The 19,754-nt window shown below is 44.6% G+C and overlaps 1 long non-coding RNA gene across 1 annotated transcript in view; it reads right to left on the bottom strand.

The window, feature by feature from the left end:
* Nucleotides 1-2,667: 2,667 nt before the first annotated feature.
* Nucleotides 2,668-19,754, bottom strand: part of LOC109857225 — a 30,338-nt gene continuing 13,251 nt past the window's right edge. Inside the window, exons 2-3 of the long non-coding RNA XR_002250475.1 lie at nucleotides 16,249-16,308; nucleotides 2,668-2,954 (exon numbers count right to left, since the gene is read on the bottom strand). This is a non-coding gene — a long non-coding RNA (uncharacterized LOC109857225). The remainder of the gene's footprint in view (nucleotides 2,955-16,248; nucleotides 16,309-19,754) is intronic.

Below are 19,754 nucleotides of genomic sequence, written 5' to 3' on the forward strand. Positions count from 1 at the left end.
CAGGTTTACGATATCGCTCGAAACTCTTTGCGACGACGCTCGTAAAAGTCGTCGTCTCGCTTTCGCCGCGTCGATATGAGAATTTTCGAGCTAATAGGACAGAAATTTGATTCGATTTTTCGAAAAGTGCCCTGGACGAATGCCAGCCCGTGATGATTCATTGTGTGTATATAATCTACATTTTATGACGCTTTCAAACGTCTTTAGAGAAAAAAATGTATATTTGACGTTAACTCGGGCGATAAACTTGACTCTCTCTCAACATTTTTCAAATATATTTTACAAACCGTAAACGGAGGAATTTTTTTTTTACAAAAATTAAAATGTGAATAAAATAGCGATTAAAAACCACACGATTATTGGATGTGCGTGGAATCAAACTAATTTTTTATATAAAATATAACGCGCGCGTTTCGATTTTAATTTGGACCGGTACAACAATTTGGTTCTAACTAGACCGCCGCAAGCGGCATTACGTGCTTGGGAAGCCGCTATACTTCCCTCTTTTTTCTTTCTCCGGACCAAAAGGTAGAGTTTTTCGGTCATACCGGAACGCGTGGCGTGCTCCGGGATCGTAAACGCTCGTAAAACAGCGAGGCCTTGTTTCGTCTAATAGCTCAAAACATCGTCGCCCGGGGTTGGCCAAACGAAAAAGTGCCACTATCCCGCGCGCGCGCCCACCCCGTTTTCTCTTCCTTTCCTCCTTCCTCTTCCCCGCTCCGCGCCGATAAATTTCCTCGCGCGCTTGTCAAAACGTTGGTGGGACCATAAATGTCGCCCGGTCCCGCGCGAACCGGAGCGCGGTTATTAACGCGCGACCGACATTTCGCGGCCACCAACGACCCCGGCGATAGCGTATCCTCGCCGGTATTATAACCGGTAGACGTAGTCACCGCTAACGTTACCGTCACCGACGGCGAAACACGAGCAGCGCGCACCACCGTATATCAACTCCGGCCTCTCCAATTTGCCAGGTGATTTTTACGAGAGAACGCGCCGCCGCGCGCAACTTTTATCGCGAAAACATAACGAATCGGGGTGACGAATCTCTTTCGCCGATGACGCCATGTCAGAAGCGGTTTTCTAATATTACAGTTTAATCAAATTTCTCCGCCTTTGTCGCTTAATTATTAACATTTAAAACGTATATACAAGTCTGGAGTCAAATAAAATAAAATAAAATAAAATAAAATTAAAAAAAAAACAAATGCTCGATTCCCGAACAACCATCAGCGCTAATCCGACGTTGCGGTCGACGCAGCTTAACGCTTCAACACACTCGTGTTATCTCTTCGACATGTAACACTTCGCGGGTGAATTCAAACGTTACCCACTAGAGAGAGATTTATCCTCGCGAAGAGGCGCGCGTTCGTCCTCGAGGAATGCCAAGGATGCGCGCCGCGCATTCGGAGAAGCCGAATTTGTGTCCGGCTCGAGGACCTATCTAGCGTCGTAAAGGACCCGGACGACGGGGTTCTTCAGGTCTCTCGAGGACACTCGGACTCTCGGCGGCGGCGGTTTAACTCCCCGAGCTGTCTGTCATGCGCCTTGACGCGCGCGGGAAGGGTTCCCAAAGTGCCCGGTGTGTTGAGAAGCCTATCCACGAGAGAGGTATCCGATCCCACACCGTGTATAAACCGTATAAAGTTTCCTAAGGCTGGCTTCTCCGCAGCGCGTTTCTCCGACGCTGCTTTCCATCAAAAAGTCTCCGCGACCGCCACGATATCGCTGGCCTCCGCTCTGCTTTTTCTTACGTTCGGCCCGTTTGACACTTGATAGCGCCAGACCGGCCTATTAGAACATCTACTACGCGTACTACAAGAACGTACATGTATCCGCGCGATACGTACTCGCGCGCTCACGTACACACGCATGAAGATGCGCGCACGTGTACGTACGAATACATAAAAGATGACGTAGGCAGACACGGACACGTGGTATATCTACGATACGAGATGCGAGGCATTCTCTTTCTCTTCTCCTCTTCCTCCTCCTTCTCCTCTTCGTCGTCGTCGTCGTCGTCGTCGTCGTCGTCTTCTTCTTCTTCTTCTTCTTCTTCTCGTGAGTTCGAGGAGTCGTCGTTTCTTGCCGCCGTCCGTCCGTCAGATACGATCTTTTCCGTTTGATAAATCACTACCGGAAATTCCGACAAAAACGCGTATCGTTCTCTTTCTGCCTTTCGTTCGTGTTCCAGATATTTAATTGGCGAGCACTCGTTCAAGCGGAGTTTCTTTTTCCCGCTAGAGAAAATTCTAACACAAACTCTTACGCGCGCTACGTGTATACCGTACCTGTATTATTTTTTGCCCTGGATTCTTTATTCACGCGCAATTGCATGCGATATAGAAAAACAACGAATAGACACATGTGTGCGTGTGCTTTGAAAAAATATCTTAATATGTAGAGGATACATCTCGCCGTGCGGTCTAGAAAGAGGGAAACAAAGATCTCCTTCATGCAATTTATTTATTTATCATCTGTCCTTAAGAAATTGGAAGGAGATCAAAATGATGGGAGGAAAGGAGATGGGCGAATTGTATCGTATTTATTTTTGTGTATATTAAGAGTATTTTTTCACATATTTTTTACACTACGTATTATAATATCAATATCATATTTCTGTAAAATTATGATAAATTTATATTATACTTATGTTTAGCTTCTCTCTCGCTATTTTCTTCCCCGACTGTACACGTGTGTACGTGTGTGTGTGTGTGTGTTCCGTCGATACTTAAACAAAATCAGCTTTCACAATGATCTCAGAATTATATCTATCTGTCAGTTCATTGTGAAAACCAGTTTCGTCTTAATTGCCAGTGATGACTTCGATTTCGTTCGTAGATCGCCATTGTCCACCACGGATTGGATTGGAGTGTCCCAGCTCTCTATGGCCTCGTGTTTGTCAATTCAGAAAGCTATACGTGTTTCCCGTGTCTCGTGCAACACAAACGATCCTGAAAAATAAAAACAGAACGAATTGATTACACAAAAGATTCTAAAAAAAAAGGAGCGCAAGAGAAGGGAGGAAAAGTGTGTCTCTCTCTTTCTCTCTCTCTCTCTCTTGGTTTCCTCAGCTCGTGTATTTTTCACTTCTGCGGATTTTTAAAGTGGGCCGCGACGAATGGCCGATGCTCTCGAGAAGAAGGAAGAGAGAGAGAGAGAGAGAGAGAGAGGAGGTTCTCGAGCTCCGAATTTCTGTGAACGTCCTAAAATAACAGGCAGACTTGTGCCAGACGTTGTCAAAATTCGTAATTTCGAGAATCGGTCACCCTTCGCGAACGCCCTTTGAACATCGTTGCGAACATCCTTTGTAAGCCGCTGCCTCGAGGCGAAGAAAAATGGCACACGCGCGGGCGAACGACGGGCTTGTGTGCAGAAGATACCTACACTTAAGTAGGAGATATCCTTTTTGTACGTAATTAGCTGTTACATCCTTAAAACTGCGCGTGACATTTTCGCGCGAACAGCACGTGCGGCCGGGACTCGAGAAAACGGTACGTATTTCCGGCTTCTTTGACAAAACGGTACGACGTAGGTACGTTTGTTGCTTTGTGAACAAATCGACGTAGAGAGAAAGAGAGAGAGAGAGAGAGAGACACGGAGCGGTGTCGCCGGACAGGTCAGACACCATATGACCGAAGCGCACGCGGCAGATTACCCCGAGGATGACCTCGAGGAATGCAGAGAACGATGATCGGTGATATTTAAACCTCATCGATCCTTAATCGACGAGTCTACTTGGGAGGTTTTCATCGTACCAGCGGGGAATATTATAAAGCAATTTATTAAAAAATCGATGTTTAATATCATCTCTCCGAGATGAAAAAAAAAAAAAAAAAAAAACGTATATTGCGCGCCTTTAAATCGCACTGGTTAAGTCAACTCTGACTTGTATTTGTGCACATAAAAAAAGTTTATTTAAGAAATTAACTCGCGGATAAATAATCGATCGCCAACGTTCGACACGTTTCTTCGCGATTTTCGTCGTTGATCAGCGACCAACTGCGCAAGGATCTATCGGAATGTATGCATTATTATATTTTGCACGTGCGCTATCGGTACCGCCTGATAACGACACATCGGTTACACACGGAGCCCTGATAAAGATACGCCACGACCCCGCCGCGACCCCGTGGTCATATTCCATGAAAGAGAATCAGCACACGAGGATTCGATCTTCTTCCTTACGCCAGAGATTATTTGCGAGTGAAATGAGACCCGCGATATTATACACACAGAGAGAGAGAAAATTCATTGATTCTGCGCGTTCTGTTCGCTCGCGAGAAAAAAAATACTATTCGTATATAAATGAAAAAACGTAATTCTTTTAATTTGATTTAAAACTCCAAGTGATTTCGGTGTCTCTCTGACACTTATACGATTCGTGATATCGTCTCTCGTAACACTCCACAGATCCCTGAACGGTGTCTACTGTTTTCCGTGTATTTATGAAAGACTGCGAGGCGATGGATTAAAAAGGAAGAGAGTGTACGCACGTCGTAATGCCGATATCTTTCGTAATTGTACGCACCGCCGCGGTCGGTTCGCTCGATGATTGCGAGGGAAAGAGAGGTATATATATATATATAATAATAATCATTTACGCCGCGTGCGTAATCGAGCCCTTCCGAGAATCGGGCCGCCACTTTTATCTAATTAACGCGGTCGCAACCGAGCCGCGAGACATTTATCCGAACGGTCCGAAGCGATCGTAAAACTTAATGAGCGACGATCACCGGAACATAGTTAATGTGCGTGCGCAAGCCAAGTTGGCTGTTATCGTGAAATTTACCGCCTGTTATCGCGAATCGTTGCCCGACAATCGCAGTTACAAAAAGAAAAAAAAAAAAAAGAAAAAAAAACGAAGAACCGCGCGTGATCGTTCGGATTATTTATCGTGTCGTTACGCAACATCGCGCGCGAATTGTGTTATTCAAATAAATTGTTTATGTTGTTGTTGAATGTTTTCCAAAGTATAAATATCTCCTGTGAGAAATAACATTTCAATAACAAACTAATGATTTAATTACAACCTAATGGCTTTACACGCCACGAGAGGTTGGAAAAAATTAAAATAAATTATAAAATAAATAACAAAGAAAAAACAATATAAAAAACATGCTTGATGTAAAAAACTGAAAGGTCGTATATCGCGCGAACAAAAAATAACATCTATCGGTAAGTTACACGAAGAAATGTCCGCCGTACGGTACATTCGATGACATTATCTACAGTAGGAGTATCAGAGAAACTGAGACTTACCGATCGCGAGTAATAGAAATCTGCACGTCCACTCATCGTACAATCGTTTCCTGCATTACCGACATCTGAGAAGTTAGCACAGTTTACCTACAGAAAGTCACGTGCGTACGCGGCGCCACACGAGAGACCATGTGCGTTTTTACAGACAACTGTTTTAAGAACGTCACACAAATGTTCTCTGGGAAATTTCCTCTAATACGTCTAATGCGCGACAGAAAAACGCCATTTGCGCGAAAGGTGTTCAAATATATCCCCGTAATGCGCAAACAAAGTTATGCACGCGCGTACACGTTATTGTTTGCGGAAATTCCCATGCAATTATAAAAAAAAAAAAAAAAAAATTGTATGAAACAATAAAGTAAATTTAGACACAAACACAATAAAAAGAATCTTATCAAAAGATCTCGTCGCGGGATATAAATGTGTTTATTTCGTCGAGATAGTGCATGAATTTTTACATTACCTCAGCAAATAAGTTTGAAACCAGTTTTAAAAATCTCGTTGTGCAAATCTCTCTCTTTCTCTCTCTCTCTCTCTCTCTCTGTCGTCTATAAATTTATTCGCAACGTGCGATTAATTTCCTAACGTGTACATCATCGGGACAACCGTGTGTGTTTCGTCGAAATTTATACCGGTTTTTAATCTCCAGATCGAAACTCTCTCTCGGCGCGCGAAAGGGCGTAGTAAGCGGAAGAGGCGTAAAAGTCATTCAGTCCAGCGGCGAGCCATTGATAGAGGCGACGAAGCGAGGTCAGCTATTTGTACGCGTGACAGACCCCTCCGGAGAATCTCGCGCACGGACATGCGGCGGCGGTGGTGGCGCGCGCACGCACGCACGCACGCACGCACGTACTCGAGTTGGGTGTATACGTACATACGTGCGTGACACATCCGCGTTGCGTGTTACAAGATCGATTCCGAAGCTCAATACGGTGGCCGAAAAAAAAAAATCCACGAAGGAGAGAAAAAAAGATATCGGTAGATTATCCGGACCTCGTTAGAGAGACCGGTCGTTATTCACTCGCTATCACGCGTCCCGATAGATCGGTTTGCACGAACGTTTACACAGCTGCTGAACAGCATCGAGAGATATCTGGTACCTACCTACCTACCTACCTACCTACCCACCTACCTACCTACCTACCTACCTAGAGATTCGCCGCGTGTCTCCTGCTCGCGTGATTGTGTATTTGTAATTGTAGTAGTTCCATTTCGCCTGGATGTGCGTTTCAACGTTAATTAAATGACGTTTCTCTCTCAGTCTTCTCGATATTGCGATTATCAATTCTCTCTTCCATCAAACGACCTGTTTTTTTTTCTTTCTATGAAACAGGTAGTGTCGAAAGATCTTCATTTCTTTTTGCTTCATAAAATCGGACGCACACGCGCGCACGGGGCGACGCAAAAGTCGATATTTCGAGAGTCCCGCGACACGTCGTCCCAAAAGATCGATTTGCATACAATAGCGACGCTGGGCATTCAATATGGTTCGGAGAACATCTCGCGCGGCAAGCATGCGCGGGTAACGAGCGATTAAAGAAACATTAACGCGTTACAAAACCGCATTAAAAAAAAAGGCGGCGGCGCGTTGATGTCATCGCCGAGTCACGATCGTGAATGCCGATTAAACGAATGCCGCGTTGCGTATGTGTGTGTATGATCGCGGAGGCGGGGATGTGTAAAAGAAGACCCCGAGTGTGTGTGTACGTGTGTGCGGGTGTGTGTGTATTACGCGAAAGAGGCAGAGATGTTTTCTATGCAAGTCCCCACGTTCGCGCGCGCAGGAGAACACCTTGACAAGGCTGTTTACTCTTCTCGGGGAAATTTGTTCACGCGAGAGAGAGAGAGAGAGAGAGAGGAGTTGAATAATTGGGTGACAGAGCAAGTGGAGAGAAACGCGACGGAAATAGATTTAAGACAAACAGTTGAAAATTTACAAACGTCCTCGGTGTGTCATGTGCGCGACAAAAAATTCTTAAAAATTAATTCCAAGTTAAATGTCATTTAATTTTTGCGCGCGCTCGCGACGTTCTTGGGAAATGTGCAAATTTTAATAAAAAGAAAAAAAAAACTTCTCGATATCTTCAGTATTTATCTTCTTTTGTACGAATTATCGATAAAGCAGCCTAATTGATTATTCCGGGCTATTGTTACATTGTTCGTTGTAAATTTCCAAGTATTTTCCTCAATTCGATGGAATATCGATCGACGCGTGACGAGAAAAACATGTATGTAACAATATGAGATATGATGTTACTTTCCTTGTTTCTTCATAATTCATTCAATTATTGCGAAACGGCTGCGGGCAAAGTCGCGGGGGCGTTATGGAGAAAAGCCTTCTCTTCGATTGACGTAATTCGCTCTAAACTAACTTGCGATCGATGCAGACGCTGCACGTGAGCCACCAAGACATGAACAACTATATAACTGCACGCGTCCCGAAATAAAATTATTCGCTGTTCGAAGTACTAGGCTGTGAAAGAAACATCGAAAGCGTTGCTTCAAGATTTTTCATCGCTACGCAGACGAATTTTCGCCAAAGTCAATGTTTTTTTTTTTTACGTTTTTAATATCTTTTTCGATTTTCGCAAAGATCTCGAATGCGCGTGCTTAAAACTCGCGCAACACGAAAGATGACATTTCTACAATCCGCGTTGTGCGAATTGCGTTGAAAACGAATGCATGCATGATTTGGGTGACACTCGCGCGATGTACCGACGTAACGCGTCATCTCTCTATTCTGGGAGCAGCTAATTGTTCTAATTAAGAGGATCGCAGCTCCGGAATAACTCGAGTTTATATTTATATACGACCGCGACGAGAGCAGAGCCGCTCCCACGTCGCTTTGCTCCCTTTTTTGCAAGAGAACTATTCTTTCACGATTCAATATTATTTCTAGAGAGATACAGAGAAAGAGAAAAAGAGAGAGAGAGAGAGAGAGAAACAACACTGAAAATTTTTTTACATTCCGCGCGTTGAAAAAATAAAATAACAAAAAAACAAAAAACACATATTTTCGGGATGCTCATCGGCAAAACTCGCGGAAATTTCGGAATGTTTTTTTTTTCCGTGTACACGCAATTTGATTGCTAATGGGAATCTCAAGAGAAAAACAAACAAAATCACGGGCAAAGTACCTTGGAACGAAACCGCGGGGTGTCCACGGGGGAAAGAGGCGAAAGACGAGAAACGCGGCGAGGAGAGACGGGGACAAAGTGTGAAGCATGCGTTGCTCGAGCGAGGAGACCAATCGGGACGAAAGAAGGAAGAGAGAAGAAAAAAAAAAAAAAAAAAACGAAATCCAGGGAGCGAAAGAACAAGATGTCCTCATAGCGCAGATAACTCTGCGAGTTTGCCGATAAAATAGAAACGAATCCCGAAGAGACATTCGCGAATCGTCGCGAATTTCGAGAATTCCGAAGAATATCTTCATCACGAGAGAGAGCACCTTGGAGAGGTGCCAGGTGATGTTAAACAGACGATATCGGAATAAAATGACAAAGAGGAGAGGAGGAAACGAGAAAAAAAGAGAAAGAGAGAGCGAGCCGATCAAAGAGGATTCTCTCGTTCCCTGTTGAGGGGAAGGAAAAAAAAAACAGCGAGAAGAAGGACGCGAGAGAGGGAAGGGAAAGAATGAGGTGGAGACGAAATGAAGGAGCAGGACGACACCTATACAAGGATCTACACGGCCAGTGGGAATGGAATGCAGGTACCGAGTCTAGTTCCCGGCTTCGCTCCAGCCTCTCTTCCCCTTCTTCTCCTTTCGTTCCTTGTTTCGCCTCTTCCTTTCCGTCTCCACCAGAGACGCTTCTTCTTCTTCCTCCTCCTCCTTCTCCTCCTCTTCTTCTTCTTCTTCTTCTTCGTCTTCTTCTTCTTCTTCTTCTCCTTCGCCTCTCTTCGACGTTGCTCACCGAATCATCACCGTGTTCCGTACCTCTTTCTCTCTTTCTCTCTCTCTCTCTCTCTCTCTCTTTCGACCGGCACACTATTTACTACCGTGCGCGCCTGTTGAACTACTGCTACGCCGCTGTTACACCACTATTATTACTACCGCACCGCCGTCTCTCTGCCACCAATACCAAATCACCACTTATACGTGTGCGCGCACGACCTCCCATTACTATGTTCGCGCTCTCTCTCTCTCTCTTCCTTTTATTATTGACATTTCGATTAACCTTCAATTATCGCTACGCCTCAGTTTGGATAACGCATCTATTGCGTGGCAAAAGTTTGCTTCGACTTCGAGATATCTCGCCTAACTCGAATTTTAAAATCGATCGCATCTCTTTTTTTCCCGTTCCCGGCCTTGTGATTTGTAAATCGTAAATTTGCGCGCGCGGTTATATGCGCCGCGGAATAACTCAGAGAGAGCGAGCGAGCGAGCGAGCGAGAAACGATGTTTGCGACTCCCGGCAATCTATACATCATCGGTTAAGAGGATTAAGGCAATTTCGTCTCTTAGAGAAGTGGCACTCGCGCCGATCGGGAAGAGTCGACGTGCGTCACGCACGCAGCGCGCCTGGGAGGGCAGCTCTTTTACAATTTCAATCGCGCTAAAACGCGAAGCGACTTCGAGAAGCCGCGAAGTAACCGATGAAGAGAAGACCGTGACCGAGCAAGCAAGCAAGCAAGCAAGCAAGCAACGGGGCGAGAAGTATCTTCTTCTTGTGAGTCCGCGCGCTCGTTAGAGCGTCTGTACGCACCGGCAGATATATGCGCGTTTTGCACATTTTATTGCGCGCTCGCACGCTGTCGACCGTCAATTGGGCATCTCGAGTGTCACGAAGGTGCAACAGAGGGATCGTCAAATGCCGATGGGACTTTGAACACTTATGCGCGCGTGCGAGATAAACGAATGGAACGTCCAACACACAGAACGACCAAGACTCGCCGCCTGTCAGGACGCGTCTCGGTTATTATCCTCTCGGACACATACCCGTCAGTACATTGCACTTGTCAGTGTGGACCGAGAGACGCGCAATACTCGCGCGGAACAATCTTGTACGCGCGACGCATTTTTAAAAAGTTCGATTCTGTGAATTTTACTGAGAAATTTAACAAACGCGCAACTTCGGTTGTCTCGTTCTCTCCTAATTTTTATTTTTAATACACGCCGCAATTCTATTTTCGCGAATAATAACATTTTGGCAACCGAAAGTACCGGCGGATATCTTTAGAGAGCACACGCGACGTTCAAATCCAGGTCCGCGCGCGACACATAACAACGCGATCTCGTTATTACTTCGCGAAATTTGCGCAAGAGAAACTGAAAAGGAGATTCAGAAAAATATTTTACTTTTCAAACGCGAATATAAAACGCAAATAAACGCACACGCTCAATTATACAAGTCAAAGGTGATATAAAAAATTAATTAAGTACAAGTCGAAGCGCGAAAATATGAAAAATAAGACAAGAATATTCGACGCTGTTCTGATACTCGTAAATCAGATTCGTTGTTGTTGCGACCAATACGCCCCGCGATATGAACCATAATTTATCGATAATCCGTGAATAATAAACGACGCTCATCTTCATAAACTAGAAGGTAAACGTCGATCGCTACATAATGGATTAGATTCCAATTCGAACGAGCGGGACCTTCCGCTGCGACCGCACGTTTGACGCAAGCAACGAGTAGTGTTTCTCTTTCAAAACTATCTTTTTTTTTTTTTTTACGTCGTTGCACACGTGACTCCGAAACAATTCGAGGACAGTTTCGTCGCGCAATTTTTCATAACAGATTGCATATTAGAAATAATGACGTCATTAAAGATGCAAAGTAAATTCAGGATTTTGACGCAAAAAAAAAAAGGCGCGGCTTTAGAAAACGAGGCAGCAGCTTGCAAGGCTGTTTCTTAATCCCAACCCACAACAAACAAATATTAAAAGAAAAAAAAGAAAAAAAAAGACTATAAAGACAACAATGACTTTGTCGGTAGTCATTTCGAAACACAAGAAAAAACCTTATATTCTCTTTTGCGGTATTCCCGTAAGTTTGCGCCTTATTGTGCGCCGCGTTAACGCAACATTCCGCGGGTTTTGCATCCGACATTCCGTCCGATCGCTCCTTTTCGCATTCTTGCCGTAATTTTTTTTTTTTTTTTTGTTTTTTTTATTATTCCGCTCGCAATTATTCACGGAGTATTTGGAGGCGAATAGTTTCGAAGCCGTCGACACCGTCGGCGGTAAGCGGAGAGCACGAGATAGAGCGGAACGGGAGCAAAAACCTTCGTAAAGGCGAAGAAACGAAATCGCGCTCGTCTCGCGGATATGACGGAATTCCGACGTGAGCGAAACTTTCACGAGGAAGAGGTCTTCGACTTCGGTCCTTCGATATCGGCAACCTCCTTCTCCCCGGGATCGTTAAGATCGATCGTCGCTCTAGTCGCGATCGTTAGAGAACACACGGGTCACTGGTTTCGGGGTCGAAGGAAGTCCGAAGCTATAAAATCGCGAAGCTACAGAGGTTCTCAGCGCTGCTTTTTTTGTTCCGCTCTCGATCGCGAATCGACGAGATAAAGAATATTTTCGGAGAAACTTTGAATGTGCGCGTTTACACGCTTGAAAAATTGCTCTCTTTCTCTCTCTCTCTCTCTCTCTCTCGGCTCCATCTTCTCGAATTCTCGATCCTCACGTTCTGTTTTTTCCTTCGCGAATATCTCGTCCAAATGAAAAGTAATATCAATCTCGAGCGCGCGTACAATCGAGACGGATTATACGAGCGCGACCACGTGGCGTCCAACTACGTCTCTTATAATCCAGAGACCTTGGCACGTTTTCATCGACCAACGTTCCGTTTTTTTTTTTTTTTTTTTTTTTTTTTTTTTTTTTTTACGTGTCTCTTCCTCGAGCTGTAACGAAGTTGTAGAATCTCCCATTCACGAAGCTCCACAAGCTTTCGATCACGCCTCTTTCGAAGAGAAAGAGATATATATTTAGATTGTCATTAGACCTCGCGAGAGACGCGAATAAATTCGTCGCAGTTTTCGTGTCAATTTTCAGCTTCGAAAAACGAACAAAGACTTTCTTGTGTTTTTCAGGAAATACTATTCTGATCGTTTGCCACTAACGTTTACGGAACGTGCAAGCCAAAAGTGACATTGCGTATACACGTACACAAACACAAACAAATGCAAATGTAATCGCACGCGGGTAAGTCGATGCGGGTATTCTCTTGTTGATTGCGAGTTGTTTTACTAGAACACATCGCGTTTACCAGAAACAATGTTTTTGTTTTTTTTTTTCCCTGGTAATTACCACGTATACACGTACACGCATACACGTGTTCGTGTGCGCATCCAGGTACCCTTAGCTTATGAATATCTAATTAATATCTAAAAAAGCTTTCGACGAAATTAAAAAAAAAAGTAGGTAACACTTTCCGCTCGATTTCAAAAAATCGAGACTTTATTTCAACAAAGTCAAGTGCCGTCGTCTTTACGTTCTGTTTATTACATTATTTTTGTTTTTCATATTTAGAGCGGTGTCTCGCTAATAAACCTTTAAAGCGCTTTAATTTTTTCTTCTCCTTTTATAAATCTCTGTATGTAATTTTGCGTTTTTAATCAAGTTATTATTATTTTACTGAAGAAATGTAAGTTCCGTTGAAAAAAAAAAAAAAAAAGAAAAGTTCCCGGTCGGAAAAATGTCAAATAAATTTTGTATCTCACGAGACAAAAATATTCCAGAGAGAGAGAGAGAGAGAGAGAGAAATTAGTCGAAGTCTGCTGTTAAAACATACAACGAAGCGGAGACAGAAATAAGGTTCTTCTCGTAGGGAGAGAAAGAGGGACAAAGGCTTTCACGTTTCGGAGTATCGGTGCGCACACGATTACGGTAATCATGACGGGAGTTATATCGGAGCAGGAATGCGCGTTCGATATATCGGCCGTAATGTACGCGCGGCGTGTATAAAATGGAGCTTAGCGCTGTGGGCGTATGTGCGTAACCGCGCGCGAGTGCATCAACCGTGTGTTGTACTTACGTACGTACATACGTACGTACGTACGTGCGTGGACACGCGCGCGCGCGCGTTCGCGAATACATACGTGTATAACGCACCATCCGTAGAGTCCCGGCGTGGGACCAAAGCGACTCAAAAAGTCGCACGGCACGCACAGCGGCTCTCAGACGACAGCGGCGCAGACTCAAGCTCACTTTCGATCGTGTTCTGTAACTACTAACGTACGCGAGAAATCTAATCAAAACTTAACGGAATGCGCAAAATCGCGGCGAGAAAGCGAGTGTGTGTGTGCGAAGGCGAGGCGACCGCGTAAATTTCCCGCGTGAAATTGTTCATTTCGCAACTACGGATGCGCAGAAAAATTAAATATTGCGTTACATGCTTACGCGAGGAATGCAAAAAATTCGATATCCTTGATCGCGTTTCAGTTTGTCACATACCATACGAGGAACGTAATAATAACGCGAACAAAACAATAAAAAAAAAAAAAAAAAATCGGATATCCTTGATCGAGTTTCATTTTGTTACGTAAATTGCGTTATGAAATTTGTAATTATGTGTGTATAAATTTTTTAAGTAGAGAACAAACGCGGATGTGTGCGGCTAAAACTCCGAACGACCATTCGCGTCACAATCTCTCGAGTTTCACCCACGTTTGACGCGTCTCGCGCGGAATGTGTCCCCGCTTTGTCAGAAAACTCGATACAAGTATCTCGTCCCCGAAAACAAGCAATCCCGGAAAAAGATGACGAACTTCCCGTGAAAAACGCACAATGACGATCCCTCGGCGAGTGTTTGGCTTTGCAAAGGAATGTAGCGCGGATATTGTTGCTTGTTCGAGGACCTCTTGTTTGAGTGGACGGGGGAAAAAAAAAAGAAAATTCTCGCTCTGAAACGGCAAGAAGATCAGTTGCTACATGTGGCGAGACAAATATTTGCCAGGTCTATCGTTTTGTTTCGCCAACGAAACACTTTTTTGCTGACGCGAGACAAAAAATTCTAGTGATACTTAGAAAATTGTTCTTACCGCTCGAGTACGAGATACTTTTTTTTTTTCGCGTCATCCACTTCGGATTCTTTCGGTTCGAGTGATCTTCGCGATATCTTTTTCGCGCCGGCAACTTGCTAGATCGAAATCGCGAGATGGTCGTTATACCTTATTTCTCTTCGCTTTTCTTCGCGAGATAAGATTTTCGATCCACCACAGTCAGGAAAAAAACGTCAGCGGGCGGGATATTCGGGATAGCGGTTTCCTGCGCGCGAGATCTCGTCGCGCGCAAATACAATGGGCGCGCGAAAGCAACGAACGAACTCGCCGTCGTTACACCGGTGCAAAATCCGCTGTATAACGAGAGCAGCTGGTGCGTCCCTTCTTTCGAGACGAAAAGAGAAGAAAAAAGAGGCACGGGCGAAAAGAAAGAAAGGAAGGAAGCGGCATGCGAGAGAACGCGCGCGCGCAGGATCTACTACGGACGGATAGTCCCCCCTTTCCTTTTCTTTTTCGGAGGTTTTCCGCTCTCTCTCTCTCTCTCTCTCTCTCTCTCTCGTTCTTTCTCGAGCAAGAAAAAGAAAAAAGAAGCACTCCCGAAAAAGGGGGGAGAAAGACAAGGAGAAGGAGGAGGAGGGGAAGAGCACGTCGCGGGCACGTGTCCTGGTCAGGACATCTGCCACTGAAAAGGACCCACTGTTACGTCCCCATTATATCGTTTACCTTAGCAGCGAACCACCTCTCTTTCTCGCTCTTCGTCTTCTGCTTTCCTCCTCCTTTTCCCCGGTGAGCTGCTTGCTTGCCCTTCGCCTTCTTGTGTCTAGGAACAAGCAGCTGCCCTTACGTATAAAGCGGACCTACGCGCACCTGCCCTTCTTCGCGAAGAGATGACTGTTTAACCGGTCTCGCAGTGATCATCGTCGTGACGTATTACCGGACGACGGAGGGAAAAAAAAAATAGAGTAATCCAAGCAAGATCCGCGGTAACAACTTTCAAACGATGATCACATATTGCGCAATGGATCTTACACTCGCATTACGCAGATACGAAGCAGCGAACGTTTCAATGTTCTCGAAGCGGAGAAACGTAAGATCCCCCAAAATTAGCGAATTGAAAATTCTATTTCGTAATTTTTTAGCACGCGGGGGATCTATCTTTGAAATGTACTTCGTCATAGTTTGTATTCTTCTATTTACTTCTTTGTGCGCGAGAAAAGAGAGTGCGTGACTAAATATACATCATCAGAGCGGGTCATCGTTTCGAGTCTTTTTTCGTCGCGTAGCGCCAGCCCGGAAATCTCGTGAGACCCAATTTCGTAACCCGCGCGAGACGCTACGCTTTCGTAGGTGACAAAATGTAACGAGCATCGCGCGCAGAGTTTCTATTCCGGGACGTCGGACGTCGACCGCAGACAGCTCCCAGACTATGCGCTAATAATCAGCAAGAGAGAAGGCCCGGCGCGACGCGAGAGAACCTCCGAGGAGGAAAAAGAAGAAGAAGAAAAACGACAGGGGAGGAGGAGGGGAAGAAAGAAACGAGCCAGAGAATTTCGTCCTTCGTTCGTTGCGAGAACGCGCGGCGCGTCACGCGTTGTAGCAAGGATCGCAAAAATTGGGTCATCCGAACGAACGCCTTTCTTAGGACGAGAAGTTAAATTCGTCTCCGTCATGGACGCGTGCGTCTCGTCCAAATATACGTATGCGCATATTTTGGGGAACGGTTACGATAACAATCTTTCAGTTGGTGGAACTTCGGACATCACTTGGCGAAATATTGTTTTCGTTACTTACGTTGCGATGTAGCGCGATGAATTTTATCTACAAATTATTATTCAACAAAACCGATTGTTGTGAAAAAAAAATTATGATAATAATATTTAAAATACAAATTTCTCAATTCTAAGAAATATATATTCGAATATGCGTAATTTCCAGATTATAATGCGCGTGTGGAATGTATTTTTTCTTTTGTTACAAAAATATACCGTTCGCGTGAATAAATTATATCACGTGAAAATGAAAGCGAGAACTCACCGTTACACACACAGGAGCAGGTTTAGCGGAAGTCAGTCACTCGCGTGATGGTGCCGTAATCTGCAAGCACAAGTGAATTCACAGCCATCAGAGAACACATAGGTAAATTATCACAATCGGTAAATGATGAAATTTCGCGACGCCACGTCCGGCGAGTAAAACTCGGTACTCGGCGGCGAAGAGAAGCTGAAAAAGGGGCGGCACTTTCGTCATTAGGATTCTAACCGAGCTCGTCCGCTTTCAAATGAACGACCCCTCGGCAACGAGACAAGTCCGCGCGCGCGCGCGCGCGTACCTATACATACATACACACGTAACATGCACGCACGCATGGACGGAACGGAATACCTTATAGGTACGAAAGGAAGCGAACTTCCTTCCTACGTCCGATGTCACGCGCGCCACCGTTTATATAATCCATCCTGTGACGTCACGCTTTAATCCATTCATTACTGAACCCGGAGACTCTCTTTCGCCGCTCCGTTCCTTCTCGCTCGCTGATAAAACACGCACCGCGCAGGCAAAAACTGCACATCTCGGCGTGCGTTTTTTTTTTTTTTTTTTTTTTAAAGATATACGTAAGAATATACAATCGCAACTTGATAAGAAATGCTTCTGTTTTTATTTTTATTTTTTCCTGTGTTGCCAGAGAAAATGCGCGCGCCGAGCTCCGTAATAAACCCGCCGCGTGTTCCGTTTTGTTCTTCGCTCTACCATCGCAACCTTCACTTACGAGCATTACTTGGCTCCCATTCGTTGCGCAGTCGTTCGAGTAGCGGCATTAGGCGACATTCACATATCAAATGTCGTTTGTTTTTTTTTTTTTTGAAGAAATACGCGTCGAACGTTTCTTTTGATTTTACCTATTTGCGATTTCCGCGAGTTAACGCGCGCGTAAAAAAAAACCGTCACACAGTCTGAATTCAAACGAGTTGCGCGCGACTTCGACGTTCAAAAATTTTTCATTGATATCGTGAAAATCGTTTTTTTTTTTTTTTTTTTCAAAGGTTGACGCCGAAGTCCGTGGATTTTTGTCGCGATTTCGTGTGCACGCGGCCTGCGACCGCGACGTGTGCAGCAGCGAGTGGGCGGACATGCACAGCGAACGACTTTCTGATAGAGAAGACACGTTACTTTACCGGTCGCGTGCACTCAGTGGAATTTTACTTTACGAGTACACTAAAAAGATAATTGAAGCGTGATCTCGAAACGTAACGGTAGGAAAAAAAATCGAACAAAGCGCCGAGAACTTGCCGAGAAACGTGCGCCTCTCTTAATTGAAATAAACATATTATTTTTTCGCGAACGGAGTACAAGTAGGAGATTAATTTAGAAAGTGCTTGTAGCTTATATCGAGACTCTGTTTGTAATTTAAATTTATGTGTCGAGTACACGCGACCTCGCGATAATAAAGCGATCAGGAACCCTCCGTCTCTCTCTTTCCGCGATATTCGACAGATGAGCGATTCCCAATTCAGGATTGACCCGAGCTGACCTTCGTCAGCGAGCTACGCTTGTTTTCGATATCGAATCGCCGCGACATCCGGGAGGAGTCCCGGCGCGACGACGACGGCGGCGGCGGTGGCGGTGGCGGCGAACGTGAATGAAACTCGGACTGCCAAGCGCGAATGGGGAACACGCGCTGAATGCATGCGTTTAAAGAAACTCCCGGAGAGAGAGAGAGTTAATGCTAAACGGCACACAATCGTGCGTGTGCGAGCGAGCGATAGCGCCGCGACGTTCTCTCCGAGATAACGCGCGCCGTTGAAAAATTGTTGACTACACTTGAAAAAAACACACTTTGTCAGATTATTTCGAAAGCGAGCGTAATCGCGCGGCACGCAGCGGGATTTTTCACAGACACGTCATCGCGCGTGTTTTAGGATAGGAATTTGTTATTCAACTAATTTTTTTTTTTTTATAACGCGTTCCGTGCTTGGTGTTTTTTTTTTGCACGAAATAAGCGCAAAAAGATCCTCAAACTGGTTACAGCGCAAGAAGAAACACGATTTCTGCGATATCACGGATTAAAAAGTAATTTCGATTCCAGAGGCAAAAAAAAAAAAAAAATTCCACACACGTGCGTAGCGCGACGCGCAGTTATAACATATCGCGTGTAATTAGGTATCTGGCGACAACGCGCTGTGTTCACGCAGCGGACAAGAGATTTGCAACGTGGCCTCCCCGCACGTGACGTAATACGGCGTTCCCCCGGCAGAGAGTCGATAAGAATTCTGACGCCTCCATTCAGAGACGGGAAACGAGAGAAAGATGAAAACGTCGACGCGGCGGTGGTGTGGGACGCGGCGAGGGTACAGCGGCGAAGTAATCGGACACTGATACGAGAAGGCGAGCGAGATTACGAAATCGACACAACTGCGAAACGCGATTGTTGCTTGAGGAATTCTACTCCTCGGCGCTCCGGTTCTTTTCTTCTCGTTCGTTTTTTTTTACATCGCGTTGAATGAACATTTACTGATGACGTATAACAGTTAAATTTTTTGGAACTAAATAAAAAACGCGCCCAAAATTTTTTCAAACGTACTTCATAGAAAAAAATCTAGGCGATGCAAAATGAAAGGCAACTTCTTTGTTAATTGTTCTTCTGTAAACATCATGAAGCAGGACGATCTTACACTTACGACACGCGATGAGTCGAATCGATATATTCACTTGTGTCAATAAAATCGCTTCTATCTATGTGACAAAATGAAGTTTTCGACGTACGTGATTAACCACTTGTTCACAAGATTCAATTGTCTTTTTAAACAATACAGAGAGAACATAAAACATAATTTTTCTTTGATATTACACGTGCATTAACTTAACGTTACGATATTAATTCTCCGACCCGATTACTCATCATTACGGGCGATGAAGGAAATGTCTGCGTTTTTGCGTTACGCAACAACGTGTTGTTGCCTCTCGAGAACGACGATTCGCGTTTTGCTCGAATTTTACGACGAATTCCGTTCGCATTTTGCAGTGTGAAGAGAGACATTCGTACACGCGTATTTACGCAACAGACTTACGTACACACGTCTGGCGCAGGTGGCGCCTAAATGACGCAAACATCTCTCTCTTATCGGTTATTCGATTATAAACTTTTTCAACAGCACAATCGGTCGCAAACTCGAGTAAAACCAAATTATACACATCAAATATTACATTCGAAAATTTTGCATGTACTGGCTCTTTCTCTTACAATTTCTAAAAATTGTTTGAAAGTAATTGTTTGTCACAAAAATATAATTTTCGGTGTGATTTTATTTCTATCTTTCTAGGTCGTTGACTTGGTTGTTTGTTCGTTTTTTTTTTTTTTTTTCGAGTAACGTTTCCCGATTTATTTCACGTGTCAAGCTAGAAAAATGTTGCGATGAGATCAGAAGAAGAATCGATATGTGTCGCGAGCGTGTGAGTAAATCGCGCATCAAAACCGTCTCGATCTCATCCGGCCAACTTCCTTCGGTTCTTCGAATATCGTCGTGAGCCACACACACGCGCGC

The sequence above is a fragment of the Pseudomyrmex gracilis genome, unplaced genomic scaffold, assembly GCF_002006095.1.
Source record: "Pseudomyrmex gracilis isolate BER0280 unplaced genomic scaffold, ASM200609v1 scaffold_151, whole genome shotgun sequence".
NCBI lineage: Eukaryota > Metazoa > Arthropoda > Insecta > Hymenoptera > Formicidae > Pseudomyrmex > Pseudomyrmex gracilis.